The sequence below is a fragment of the Malus domestica genome, chromosome 09 (genome assembly GCF_042453785.1).
Source record: "Malus domestica chromosome 09, GDT2T_hap1".
In the NCBI taxonomy this organism is placed as follows: Eukaryota; Viridiplantae; Streptophyta; class Magnoliopsida; order Rosales; family Rosaceae; genus Malus; species Malus domestica.
Genome location: NC_091669.1, coordinates 8342695 through 8357458, shown reverse-complemented (window position 1 = coordinate 8357458; position 14764 = coordinate 8342695).

The following is a 14764-nucleotide window of genomic DNA, read 5'->3' as shown; positions in this document are numbered from 1 at the left end:
TATTTAAAAAATACTTTATGTCGCTTAAAAGCGACACTAGTATTTAAAAATTATTAAAGTGTATGTTTACGTCGGTTTAAAAGCGACATAAACATTTTATGACGCTTATAAGCGACAGTAAATCCGACGTCATGTTCAGTTAGTGTCGCAACTGCCTAATCCGCCACTATGTTAGATTAAAGTGACACCACCCATCGACACTATAACACCCTTTTGTAGTAGTGGCCATACGCAACTAGGGCTGGTTCGGGTCGGGATCCTGAACTGAAACCCAAAGCCTGAATCCCAAACCGACTTTCTTCGTGATAGGATTCTAAAACCCGAAACCATACCAGAATTTTGGTATTCCCGAATTTTGGGCATCCTGAAATTGTTTCGGTTTTTCGATTCGGGATCGAGAATGAATGCAGTTAGAAGTTATCAACCTAATTTAGGAAGATCGAATGAATGAAATCCCCAAATAACAAATTTTCAGTCCCTTAATCCCAAATTTGCAGACAACCCATAAAAAATCAGACAGTCAAGGATCAAAGAAGTCATCAATCAAAATTCAAAAACAGAAAAATACAAAGAAATCAAGCATGCAGTAACTGAAAATAGGGGATTTTCAAAACAAAAATCTTAATTTTAATTCTAAATCCCCAAATTGAAAGTTCAAAACCCTAATCCTCAATTTCAAAATCCAAATCCAAATCAAGGTACAATAATTTCATGAAGTTTGGCACCTTCAGATTAGAGAAGCTTCGATTTGGAGGTCATTGGAGGTGGAACCGTGGAAGTTTAGATTTGGAATATGGTGTAGTGGTCGATGACTCGACGACTGACATGTTGAGTTTGTGACAAAGGGAGGATGAGGAGGAAAGCAGAGGCCAGAGAGTGCAGAGACGATTCGAGGGATTAGAGAGAGTGTTGAGTCTGAGGCTATTGACATAGCAGATGAGGAGATGAGAGAGCGCAAAGATCCGAGAGGTTAGAGAGAGTTTGTCTGAGTGTGAGAGAGAGAGAGCGCAAAGTCATTTGAGAGATAAGAGAGAGAGTGAGGTCTTTTAGCCAATGGTTGAGATTTAATCTCAACCAAATCCAACGCTTATGGTTTATTCAAGTATATATAATATATATAAATATATATATGTATATATCGGTTTGGGATTCCCGAACATTTGGCAACCCATTCCCAATTCCCATACCGTAATCTCGGGATTATTTCGGTATGGGTTACCGGATTTTTCGGGATTTTTTATTTTGGGATTTTTCGGTTTCGGGTTCGGAATTTTTTGGTCGGGTTCGGGTAGTTCAGGATTTTTTTCCAGCCCTATACGCAACCATGCCTTTACGTATTTTTCTGGGCATTCAATCATTTGTTTATTAGTACGTTATCTTTGTTTACATGGAACTATTAATGTGTTATAAATAGGGTTTGCAAGATCGAGAAGATTAGCATGCTGAGAAAATATGGACATGCTCGAATTTAGACAAACACGCATTATTTGCTTCTCGTCATAGGTCTCTGTTTACGTGTCTTGTTCAAACAGATTGTGACCCGTTCAACAAGCAAGCGTCCTTCTGGGGTGCTCTACCAATATTGAACTTATATATATATATATATATATATATATATATATGTCACACCCCGATCCCAACATACGTCGCAAATCGACACGTGGCAAAGGAAAATAACATTCGTTGAATATGATATACCATACGGAATGAAATACTTTAACTACAACCCAAACTAAAAAGAAGGTAGCTAAGTTCTTCACAAGATATTTACAAATATGTACGTCCCAAAAAGAAGCATAATCTTTGCTTTACTAAGAACAAGTTTGAAGTGTTCAAAAGAAAGTCCCAAAAGATAAAGTATAAGAGGGAATCAAGGGTAACCTAATGCTCCACGTCTCTAATAACCGCACTGCTACCCCCACCTACGGACTTCTCGGAGTCTACTCAAACATGTCACCTGTATGATCAGTGCCTACACCATCGAAGTGGTGCATCGGGCAAACATCATCCCGGATAAGCTACGAAGCTCGTGTGAGTGACAATGATACAAAGTATGTGATACAATAATAAAACCAACCATCAATCACTATTTATAAACCTTGAATATAAATCATGCATGAGAAATCAATGCCAAACCTTTGAAAACTCCGAAGGAGTCACTCAGACATTTAACGATTCGTTTGAAACAATCACAACATCTCACAACCATATTCTCATACAACACAAGGAAAAGTAGGGTTGGAGTGACATAGTTCAGCCGAAGCCTATACTTTTGAAGCAATCTCTATCCAAACTCAATGAAACCCAAGGTGGATACGATCCTGGACCATCATTCAACAGAATCGCAGAGTAGGAGGGATTCCGGACCATCTCTCAACGGAATCCTAGTGAATACGATTCCGGACCATCACCTAACGGAATTGCGGAAGGCCAACAACCATAATGTATAACGGCTCGAAGAAATGAGACGAGCACAAGTTACTTAATTTACAAAAGCTCAACCAAGGGAAATAAGGCACAAATACTAAATTTAGAACGGATCAATGAAGCGGGAAATGAAACACTACCGAAGCAACAAATCTCCATCACGATGGGTTAACGGCCCACCACTAGCCTTCACATTTCATCACATCATGCCAATCAAACAAATCATACCATATTTCAATACACATACGTCAAATCTCATTTCGTAACTTGAATCAATGGCTAAGCATTAAAAATAACCATTCAATAGAAAACATATATATATAACCAAGTCATATCCACACATGATAACAATTACGAAAACAAGGTAATCACCAATATCACATATGTTAAAGTCACTCACCTGGAGTCTGCGTTAATGCACCCTAGCATGAGAGTTAAGGCATCACGTTCTATCACCGCCTAAACAAGGTACAAGTCCACATTTAGATTTCGTTCGATAATTCACGTACTTAAAAACTCTCATATGTCTCCCACAACAATATTTAATGAGAAATCGAACCATCATTCTAAGGTAGGGTCCATGATCTTACGTCACTTATTTTGTAAGATCCAATCGCCAGATTTTCACTTGAAAGTCCCTAAGGTCCTTAAACAATGTCTACCATAGCATACTAAGATTGGGTGTCAATTCAATGGTAAGATCGTCAATTGTTAGAATAATCAAGTGGTGGACCTTATCGATAATATACTCAACCAACAACATTTTCATAAATCGAATGTCACACATCGGGAAAATCGACTTTGTCCAAAAATTCTCAAATTTTACAAGAATGAAGATCTCAACAAGTAGAGTAAACTTTATACATGTGGCCAAGTCCAAATTGGCCGATAAGGCCCTCAATTTGGCTTGCACTCGTTGAAACCCTAAGGTGGGTGTTCTTCAATTCGGCTTCCTTGGTGTTCCAACGCCCCACCCACTAGTTGGGTCTTGTTCCTAGGTCCACGAGAAGTTGATTAAGGGTGATGGTGAAAGGTGATACTCTCCGGAATGACAATTTGACATAGAGAACCCCCGAGTTTTCCTGCGGATTTCTACCCGAATTAGGCCTTAAAAATCCTTGATTTCTGGTGGAGATGGAAGGAAGAAGATAGTTGAGCAAGTTGCAGGTAAAGGAGATAGGAAAATCAAATGAGAAATGGAGCAATTGGCCTGAAATTGGCCGGTTGAAGAGTGTGCTGGTGGAGCACACGGGTTCACAATGGGAGAGAGAGGATTTTTGCCTTTTTCCCTTTAATTGGTCCTTTCTACCCTTAAAAATCTGATTGGCCCCACCCCCCCCCCTTTTTATTATTTTTTATTTTTTAGTAGACTAACTTAACCTTTAGCCCACATGTGGAAATTAAACAATTCCCACAATCTATAGTTCACAACTTCAAACGTCAGTAACTAACCGTTATAATTCGTACTCACAAACAACTTTCGCCTATGCGTTCGTGGGTTCAAGATCTATTTAAAAACACTAGTTGTAACTTCAAACTATCAACAAAAGATAAAGATTGATTATGAAACTTCCAACTCGATAACTAATTAATTACTAAACTTATAATTAGTGGAATTAAAATTAACTAATAAAGATAACGTAATTGTGAAATATGAATTTAAATTACGAAATATGTAATAAATGGTGAAATTCCGGGGATGGGATTTCACAATATGTGTCTATATATATATATATCATGTATGTATGGTGGGCTTAAAATTTTAAATGTGATACTAATATCTTGAACGCATGAGTTCAATATATTAAACTGATGAATGTGATATTAAACTTATGAGTGTGATATCAATATAATAAACTCACATTAGTTATAGCAGTAGTGTTATGGGTATCAAACTCAGATCGCCCGATTCATATATATAAATTTCAGACTCACTCAAACTACTGTGGATTATTTGGATGGCCTAATCCCTAGCACTCAACATTCTTCATTTGTATGTTGTAAAACAATCAATTTGACGCATGATATGCAAATGAAATTCGAAGTCTACTTGATTAATAATTTGATAATTTAGTATGAGTAAATAAAGTGTTGTCTCGTAATGGAAAATTAAGGGACTTTGCATTTCCTTGTAAGAGTTGGGTTATTCTATTGTCAATTAATTTTATGATGGTATCAAAGCATGTTGGCTCACGTAAATAAAATCCTAATAGCCACATGTGCCCCACTCACGAGGACGCGGAATGTTGTTGCATACCGAAAAGGTAAGAGAATTTGCATGCCCTCATAAAGAGTTGGATTACTCCCCATATTACAAAATGAATCGGGTGAGAGAATAATTGTTAATATATTTTATGAACCAATGAATTATACTTCGTGGAATTTGGTGACTAGCTACCTCTTGAAAATTATTGAATCATAAATGTCAAACAAGGCTTTGACATTTTGAGTTAATCCAATCTATTTTATTGACTCTATAAACGATAGCAACGGAAGGAAATGTAACATTTTCTTAATTATTTGATTGACATCTTCTCTAATGATAAGGAGAGGTCCAGCTAGCTAGCAATATTTGAGAACTATAAACTAAAATAACAAAGGTGGTTTCGGACGATCGATATTAGTGTGGATGTTAGACCTAATTTCAAGGGCAACCATTATTTGTGCTAATATAATTATACCAATAGATTGGCCAGAGCAAAAGTCCAAATGCACTAATCATTTTAAACAAGTTATTTATGGTAAGTGCCAAAACCGACCTAATCGTTAGTATGTTTGGCACCGGCTGTCCAATATAAACCAACCAAAGTTGAGCATTTGGGAAGGTACAGGGTTAAAAGGACCATTAACTCATTAACAATTAAATTTGGATTTCATGCCAATAGTTTAAGCAAGTGATGATAGTGGCACTGAGTCGAAGTTGTTGAACATAGAATCTCTAGTCTCATAAACTTGTGGTTACATGTTCATGCTAAGTGTATATTTACGGTAGAAATATTATATTACTTCGCATCTTCATGCATGTTAGTATAAAATGGCGATGTTAGTATAAACTCGATTTTCTTTTTATACAAGCAATAATGATATTCAGAAATGGAGAAAACGAATTGATCAAGTCCTCAAGTACAACGATAAATAATCTTAGTAAGCTAAGCTATAAGCACCTTGCAATATAAACATAATATAGTACAGAAAGTGTAAGTGATTAATCAGTTTTCTTTTCATATATAAAAGACAAATGCTTTAAAATGATAACTTGTTGAAGTTCCAAAATAAGGATCCATGATTATCAAGGAATTTACTAACTTTGAAATAAAACATAAAAGCAATTTAGATAATTATGCTACCTTATGTCTAGTGGAAGCATAACATCGATGATGACAATGGGCATTTGTTTCCTTCAATTTTTTTTACAAGAAACGATAACGATTTTGTAGTACTAACAATAACAGTTTAATAGACTTACAATTCATCCTGCTGGATCATGCTGGCTGAGCATGCATCTTCCTTCGAAAACGATAGGGAGGATTATTAGCATGGGACATCAAGATTAAGACTTGTCACATAAGTTTGAAGTATATATATCCACAAAAACTCTTCTGATCAGTGACCACTTTCATGCATGCTACTAATTAAGGGTGTGATAACGATAATAAATTATATATGTATCTTATTGGTCCGGTGGGATGTGCCAGGTTCATTGATTTCCATGTCATGTCATAGTCATACTTTTTTAGGAAAACTAATTAAAAGTGTTTGATAATTTTGAGTTTTAACGATAATGATAAAATAAATGGTAAAGTAAATAGTATCAGGATTGACTTTTTAGTGTAAAAATGTGGTTTTTCGTTAAAGTGAATAGTAGCGGAAGCTTTTCGTTAAAATTCCCTACTTTTTTTAGAGGGGCTAACCTATTAGGACATTTTGTTTGAAATATTGTTTTGCGATGTGATATATAAAATGTTATTTATGGTAAAACAGTGGATCTAATACTCGTAAAATTAGACGTCATAGTTAAGTTGGAAACAATATCAGTGCAATTTTGTATTTAATTATAATTTCTGAGATTGATATAATTCTTCGCTTTGGTCTCTGAGATTTAAAATCAATAGAAATAGTCCTTGATTTTGTTCACCATTAATCATTTTGGTTATTCAGTAAAAATCTCCGTTAAATAAAGAACAAATAACAAAAATATTCTCAAGTTTTGTCAAATCATTTTGTCCTATTGATTATTAATTTGAGTGTTTGTCATTTTGGTCATTGTTTAACCATTGACGGTAGACAAATTTAGAGACCACTTCTATCAATTTTAAATCTCAGTGACCAAAGTGAGGAGTTATGTCAATCTCATAGACCATTTGAGCTAAAAAGCCTTATGGTAATTAAAGAGTGAGGATAGTATGCTTATGCCTTTGTGTGGTGTTGTGTTTTGTAAGAGTGTTTGTGAATACTTTTGGAAAGTTTAGGTACACTTTATGACATTTGACATAATATTAGTTAGAGTTTATGGGTCATATAAGTGTTTTATGGAGAATTACATGTCAAATACTAAGAAATATTAAGAAACATTTTCGAGTAAATTTTCTATAAAACTTTCAATGTATTATATAACGCAAACACTTTTAGCAAAACACTTACGAACATAAATAATTCTTACACAATCAATTCCAACAAGCTCCCAATCTTAAAAACTCAAAGAGTTCATCAAGACTTTCAGTTTGTACATGCTTATTGTAGCACTCAACTTATATAAATTATTTGGTAAGCTTTTTTCTCTCCGTCGTGAGAGCCTTTTCTCCTCTGTGAGAATCCGCCGTTGTGCGAGTTTCAGTGTGGGTGTGGGTGCTCTTTCCTGCTGGTTCTGGGTTCTCATCTGGTGTTGATGGATCTCCGTTAGGGCGACGTTTGCGAGGGGTGGGTGGATCTCTTTTGGGGCGAAGTTTCGAGGGGTAGGTGGAGCTCTTTATTTTTCTGCGATTGTCTTTGTTTGGGGTTGTATCTCTTCTGATTGTGGTGGGACTTTGGTGGGGCTGTCTGTCCGTGTCCTGTTTGTCTGCTGTGGTTCTGGATTTCTGTAGGGGGGTTGTCAGATTGGGGTTGGTGGAGCTTTAATTTCGTCTTGTGTTCTGCGATTGGGTTCGAGCTTCTTCTGGTGGGGCGGGTTAGAATGGAGGAGAGTGGTCAGGGATTTTATCCCTTCTATTATCTGAGTTGGGGGTTAGGGTTATACTGGGTGTTCAATTTGGGGGTTGAGATCTTATATCTCGGTACGATTGGTTTCGATGTGGGGTTGACAGTATGGCACAAATTTGGCCTCTGTGAGGATGGAGTTAAGGTGGGTTCTGACAAATCTCAAAGCATTGAATGCTGGGATGGTCTTTATGGGTCTTATGAGATGTTGGTTGGCAGCGTTAAAGGAGCTCATCCCCTTTTGTCCCCAAATGGTAGGGATGTGCAGGCTGATGCTTTTATTGACATAGTTATTGCACTTTTTTTTGCTATTACCGATGATTTGAGGCAGATTCAAGAGTTACGTCTGTCACCGGTGAAAGCTCATAGGGTTTTTTCTGAGCATTCCAAGTACTCTGCGGCATCTCTAGGGCTGTCGAAGGTGTGGAGTCTGCTACTTATGGAAAATCCTGGTGTGGAAGAGCTAGTTGTTCATTTGGATCGCTCGCTGGATCTGTCTACGATGGAGATTGGTGTTAAGTTAGTTGGTATGGCTTTGACGCAGAAGCCACTAAATAGGTGGGGTATCAGAAACATCCTTAACTCGGTGTGGAAGGATCTAGGTGAAGTGGGAATTAAATGGGTCCGAGAGAATGTGTTCATTATCTCGGTTCCGGATCAGAGTGTGGCTAAGAAAATCCTGGCGCAGGTGCCATGGGCTGTCATGAAGAAAAATTTTGTAGTGAAAGCTTAGCCCCCGGACCTTGCTTTGGAGGAGGTTGACATGAAGACTGTTCCTTTCTGGGTTCAAATCTGAGGAGTCCCTTTAAGTTTGGTTTCCAAAGAGAATGTTACTCGGCTCATTAAGACGGCTGGTGTTTTTCTGGAGATGGAGGATCCAGCAAAAGCTCGAGGCTTTTTAAGGGTGAGAGTGTTAGTTAATTCAGAGAACCCGCTTGTTCTTGGATGTTGGTTGAAAATGGAGGTTAACCGTGAGACTTGGGTTGAGTTTAGATACGAGAGGCTTCAAGATTTTTGCTATCATTGTGGGCGTATTGATCATATTAATACAGAGTGCTCTTTCGCGGCGAATATGGGTGGGGCGGAGGGCTATGGAGATTGGATTAAAGCTCCCCCTGTGCGCGAGTTTGTGGAGCATGTGCGCCCGTCGCGATTGGGAGTAGGCGAACGGAGGTTGGTTGGAATGGTTAGGGGCAGTGATCGTCCTGAGTTGAGGTTGCAGCGTTCGATCCACAATGAGGCTCCGAGCAGGAAAGACACTTCTGGGGTGACTGCTGGGGAGCTTGGTTCCCATGTTCGTGACAAGAAGAAATGGCGTAGGTTTCAGCGCCAAGCTTGTCCTGCTAGTCAGATTCAAGGGGTAGTGCCTCAGCTTCGTCGCCACCTGAGATGGGAGTGCGGTGATGAGAGTTTCCCGTCAGTTATTAATCAAGTGGTCTTTCAGGGGGGAGAAGGAGAGCATTCGGTTCGGATTCGGGATGTTAGTGAGGCAGATTCTGGGACTCCACCAGTTGGTGATTTAGAAGGGTTCACGGGGACTTTGGCTTCTACCTCTCGACTGTGCTCAAGCCTGTTGCGGCATGAGGTGGGTGGCATTAAGCGAGGAGTGGAGCCATCGAGTATGGACTTAGTTCCATCCCCGCAAAAGAAAACTAGAGGGCCCAACCCGGACGCGGATAGACAAGTGATACAGGACGGCACTATGGAAGTAAGTGATCTGTGGGATCAGGTGGAAGCTGATGCGGGAGAGAATGAGAGATGTGTCTTAACTGTTTGTGCGGGCAATCTGGCTCGGGGTGGTGGCGGCTGGCCCTCAACAGCCGCAAGATCGCCATGATTCTGGTGTTTTGGAACTGCCGTGGTCTAGGGTCGGACACGGCAGTTAGGGCCCTCCATGGGCTTATTAGAAACAAACGACCTTCTATGATCTTTTTATCTGAAACTAAAATGAAAAATCATAGATTAAATGGTGTTAGGAGACGTATGGGTTTTCATTATGGTATTAATGTTTCTCCGGTTGGCAGGGCAGGTGGGCTAAGTTTGTGGTGGGGTGATTCAGTGGAGGTGCAATCTCTGTTTTCTTCTAAGCATATTATTGATGTTATCTTGCGCAAGGGTGGGGACAGTAATTGGGTCCGTATTACTAGAGTGTATGGAACTCCCTACAGGGAGGATAAGGCTGAGTTTTGGGAGTGGATGTCGAGTCATTTTTCTCCTGCTGATATTCCGTGGCTTTGTGCTAGGGATTTTAATGAATTTCTTTGGGATCATGAGAAGTCTGGGGGGTGGAGGTTCTCTACAACAGGCCTAGGTATCTGGAGACTTTCATGCAGGTTACCAATTTGTGGGATTTGGACTTTAATGGTCCTGCTTTCACTTGGCATGGTATGCGCCATGGTCATCTGGTGGAGGAACGGATTGATCGGGCTTTGATAAACGGGCTTTGGCAGGATTTGTGGCCGAATTCTTTGGTTACGCATGGGACGGTTATGGGGTCTGATCATTGTCCTCTCATTATTCAAACCGAGTCGGAGAGTATGCGGGGGCGGAGAGCGTTCAAGTTTGAGGCGTTCTGGGCTAAAGAGATTGATTGTGATCAGGTGGTGCGCTCTTGCTGGAATAGGCAGGCTCCGAGTGAAATTTTGGTGAGGTGGACGAAGAAAATAAACGATTGCAAATCTAGTCTTATTCGGTGGAGCCGAAATAAATTCAAGAAGAGAGGTCTGTTGATTCAGGAACTCCTGCATCAGTTGCAGGAGCTTCAAATGGATTGGCGCTCTAATATTGAAGTCATTAAGCAGAAAACTCAGCTCGTCGATGAATTGAGGGCTCAGGAGGAAAGCTATTGGATGCAGCGTTCTAGAGTTAGATGGCTTCGTGATGGGGATGCCAATACAAAGTTCTTTCATAATTCTACTTTGCAACGAAGACGACGCAACCAAATTATCAAAATTAAGGATGAGCTTGGGAACTGGGTGGAGCAACCGGGACGTGTTCGAAAATTGGTGGAGTATCATTTTATTCACACGTTTACTACTGGGGGAGCCCGGAACTGGGGATCTTTTTTGGATTGTATTAGCCCGAGAGTGACGGAGGATATGAATCTGGCGCTCTTTAAGCCGGTGTCCGAGGATGAAATCAAGACAGCGATCTTTAAAATGGGTGGTCTTAAAGCTCCGGGACCGGATGGTTTTCAAGGCATATTCTATCAATCTTTTTTGGAGCATGTCTATGAGGATGTCTGTGCTTTGGTGAGGGAGCTGATGCAGGGGTCGTCTAGCCCGACTTCTCTTAATGCTATGTATATTGTTCTGATCCCAAAGGTTCCGCACCCGGAGACGGTTTCGCAGTTTCGGCCTATTAGCCTGTGTAATTATTCTTACAAGGTGTTGTCTAAGGTCTTGGCAAACCGGTTAAAGGTGATTCTTCCTATGCTTATATCTCCCTCCTAAAATGCTTTTGTGGCGGGTCGTCAAATTCAGGATAATATCGGGATTGCTCATGAAATGTTCCATTTTTTGAAAGGGAGAACTGCGAAACGGAAGTTTGAAATGGGAGTCAAATTGGATATGCAGAAAGCCTATGATAGAGTTGAATGGGATTTCCTTGATGCGGTTATGGAGAGAATGGGGTTTTGTAGTATGTAGAGAAGGCTTGTCATGGGTTGTGTTTCTACAGTTAATTTCGCTGTCCTTCTTAATGGGCAGCCAGGCAACAAGTTTGCTTCGTCCAGAGGTCTCAGGCAGGGTGATCCTTTATCTCCTTATCTGTTTATCATTCTGGGGGAGGTTCTTTCGTGCATGATTCAAGCTGCGATTGACGACAAACAGCTGGAGGGAGTTAGGATTGGTGTATCGGGGCCCATTATATCCCACTTGTTCTTTGCGGACGACACTCTTCTTTTTTTGCGTGCGGGGGATAATTATTGTAGAAATTTGCTCTCTATTATTGATAGGTACTGTGAAGCTTCGGGGCAGAAAGTCAATCTCCAGAAGTCCAGTATTTATTTTGGTGCGAATGTTCCGAAAGGGGTGGCTGCCAATTTGGGTGGCATTCTTGGTGTGTCTGTAGTGGATAATCCTGGCACTTATTTGGGTGTCCCTACCATCTGGGGTCGGTCCAAAAAGCGTGGCCTTGCTTATGTGAAGGGCAGAATTTTGGGAAAGCTCCAAGGGTGGAAGCAGAGTGCGTTGTCGAGGGCGGGCAGAGAAGTTCTGATTAAGGCTGTGGTCCAGGCCATTCCTGCTTATCCTATGTGCATTTTTAAATTTCCTTCTGTGGTCTGTCATGAGTTGGATGCCCTGGTTGCGAGATTTTGGTGGGGAAGCCATGGGGAGAACCGAAAGATCCACTGGGTGTCTAAGGAGGTTCTGGGCCTTCCCAAGGATATGGGTGGCCTAGGTTTTAGAAATTTTCAGGAGTTTAATGATGCGTTACTTGCTAAGCAATGCTGGCGTTTGCTTACGGAGCCGAATTCATTGTGGGCGAGGGTTATTAAGGCCAGGTACTTCTCGCATTGCTCTTTTTGGGAGGCTAAAAAAGGGGCTCGGGCTTCTTGGGCTTGGTCCAGTCTTCTCTCGGGCAGGGAGCTTCTTGCTAGCGGATCTCATTGGCAAATCATGGGTGGGGAAGAGGTGAGGGTTTGGGTGGATAGGTGGCTGCCCTCTCTCCCTTCTGGTCACCCTATGCCGCTTGGTTCTGTCTCTCTTACGTCGAACTTACGGGTTAGCTCCCTCATTGACTCCTCTTCCCGGCAATGGGATTTTGATTTTCTAAGACCGTTTCTTTCTTTAGCGGATCAACGGGCTATTCAGGAAACAATTATTGGAGACTCGAGGTGGAAGGACAGGCTTGTTTGGGCTGCTAACCGGAATGGCAAATACTCTGTGAAATCGGGGTATAGGTGGCTTCAAGTTCGCTCTATTGAGGTGAGGGATCATCGGATGCCGGTTGTTCGTTCGATTTCTAAAACTCTGTGGAAATGCATTTGGCAGTTGGCTGTTCCTCCCAAAATTCAGCATTTCTTATGGGTTTCGTTGCATCTTGGCCTGCCTACTGGTAAGGCTCTTTTTACAAGAAGGTTATCCTCCTCTCCCTCTTGTCCTCTTTGTCAGAATATTGATGAAACTGTGGAGCATGTCTTCCTTCGCTGTCCTTGGGTGGCGGCTGTTTGGTTTGGTGGAGCGTTGAATTACAAAGTGGACGCTGCCGGTATTGTTTCGTGGGATAGGTGGTTGCAGGATGTGTTTTCTCCTAACTGGGGTTCTTCGGCTGACAGGCAGTGGTTCCAAGCTTATGTTTCGTTCTCTTGTTAGTTCATCTGGAAAGCTCGCTATGATTTTGTGTTCAACCAGGTTCCTGTCAATCCTTCTAAGGTTATTTTTTCGTTGTCGACCGCCTTCGGGAACTTTTTGCTTGCTGTGTCTTCTGTGGGTATTGCTCGGCCTGTCTCGGTTTCTCGGGAGGAGGTTGCTGTCAGGTGGTGTCCTCCTTCTTCTCCTTTTGTTAAGATCAATGTGGATGCTTGTTGGTCTAAATCATCTCGGATGGGTTTTGCGGGGGTGGTTGCTAGACAGGACGGTGGGCGTTTCCGGGCTGCGGTAAGGTCTTCTGTTTTGGCTCCTTCTTCTCTTGTGGCTGAGTCCTTTGCGATCCTGCGTGGTTGTGAATTGGGTGCCTCGTTGGGTTTCAGTTCTGTTATCATTGAATCTGACTCTCTTCAGGCTATTTCCTATTTAAATGGTTCTCTTGAAAATGGCAGTTGGGAGGCTTTCCCCATTTTGGCTAGAGCTCAAAGGTTGGGATCAGCTTTTCAGAACTGTCGCTGGTCTTGGGTTCCAAGATCAGCCAATTTGGCAGCGGATGTTCTTGCGTCGGCTGATGTTACGGAGATGTGTGATTTTGTTTGGGTTGACAAACCCCCATCTTCGTTAGTTCATGTATTAAGTAATGACGGACTGCCTTGCCCTCATTAGCAGGTTGTGGTGGGTTTGGGGTGACACTCTCTCTTAGTGATTGTGTCGGTTGTTGTATCCCTGCTCACTGCTTTGCTTGGTCATTATTTCGTTGTGTTTGCCTTGTCGTAGGCTCTCTTGCTTCTGTTTGGCTTCTTAGCCTTGGGTTTCTTAATTTAAACTCAATTCTTCAAAAAAAAAAAAAAAAATTATTTGGTCTTGTCGAATGAGATGCCGTCAGCAGCTAGACAACATGACCCATGACTTTCATATATTCATGCCTCTATTATTTGGTCCAAAGTTGAAAGGGAGCTTGAAAAAGTTAAAGCAAACTATAATTTTCATAGGAATTAAAAACTCAGTCCAATGTCAGCAATGACCAAATAGGAAACCCCTTGAATAATTCAGTTAAAAAAGCTCCAAAACCTCAAACCATGTCAAGTTCTAAACGTCATCGATTATCCCATGTTACCAAAAATAATCGAGTATTTAATAAGAGTTTAATTACTTGAATCTCCCAACCTGTAAGAAAATATGATTAATTAAGATTCAAATTAGTGAATAGGAATCTATTTTCTAACCAAATTGTATCACTTGCTCAACAAGCATTATAATTTGAGCAGATTAATAACATCTCGACTTTAGTTCTACTGTTGTTTTAGTTCGCATCAAAGTCCTCGCAAGGCAGCCAAGTCAGCAATGAGTAATCAGAGAACGCTAGTGAGCCTTTCTGGTTCACTTTTTTTTGTACGCTTTTTCGGTCCTTTTCCTGGGCATCATAAGAATCCAGTTATTGTAACTGTTTATCATACATCGTGCGATCAGAAACTATTTCAAAATTTAAAATTAAATATAAATAATACCTAACAAAAACTGATCGCACGATATACAATAATCAATCACGATCATGAAATCTTTAGGATCTCTAAAAACAAGGATCCCTTTCCCGCTTTTTGGGACACTTTTTTTTTCTCCTGGTGGTAGGATTTAACAGAAGCCGACGAGATGTAAAGGACGTGGCGCACGGGCCTCGCATTTCCATGCACTATATTAGAACACCTTTGTCCTCTCACTCATGGAAATAAGCATATTCCTCAGAATGTACCATTTTTATGCCTTCTTTTTTTATTTTTCAACAAGATATTAAAATATTCAAAGTGGCAAAACACTTTTTGTTCTTTTGAGTTTGT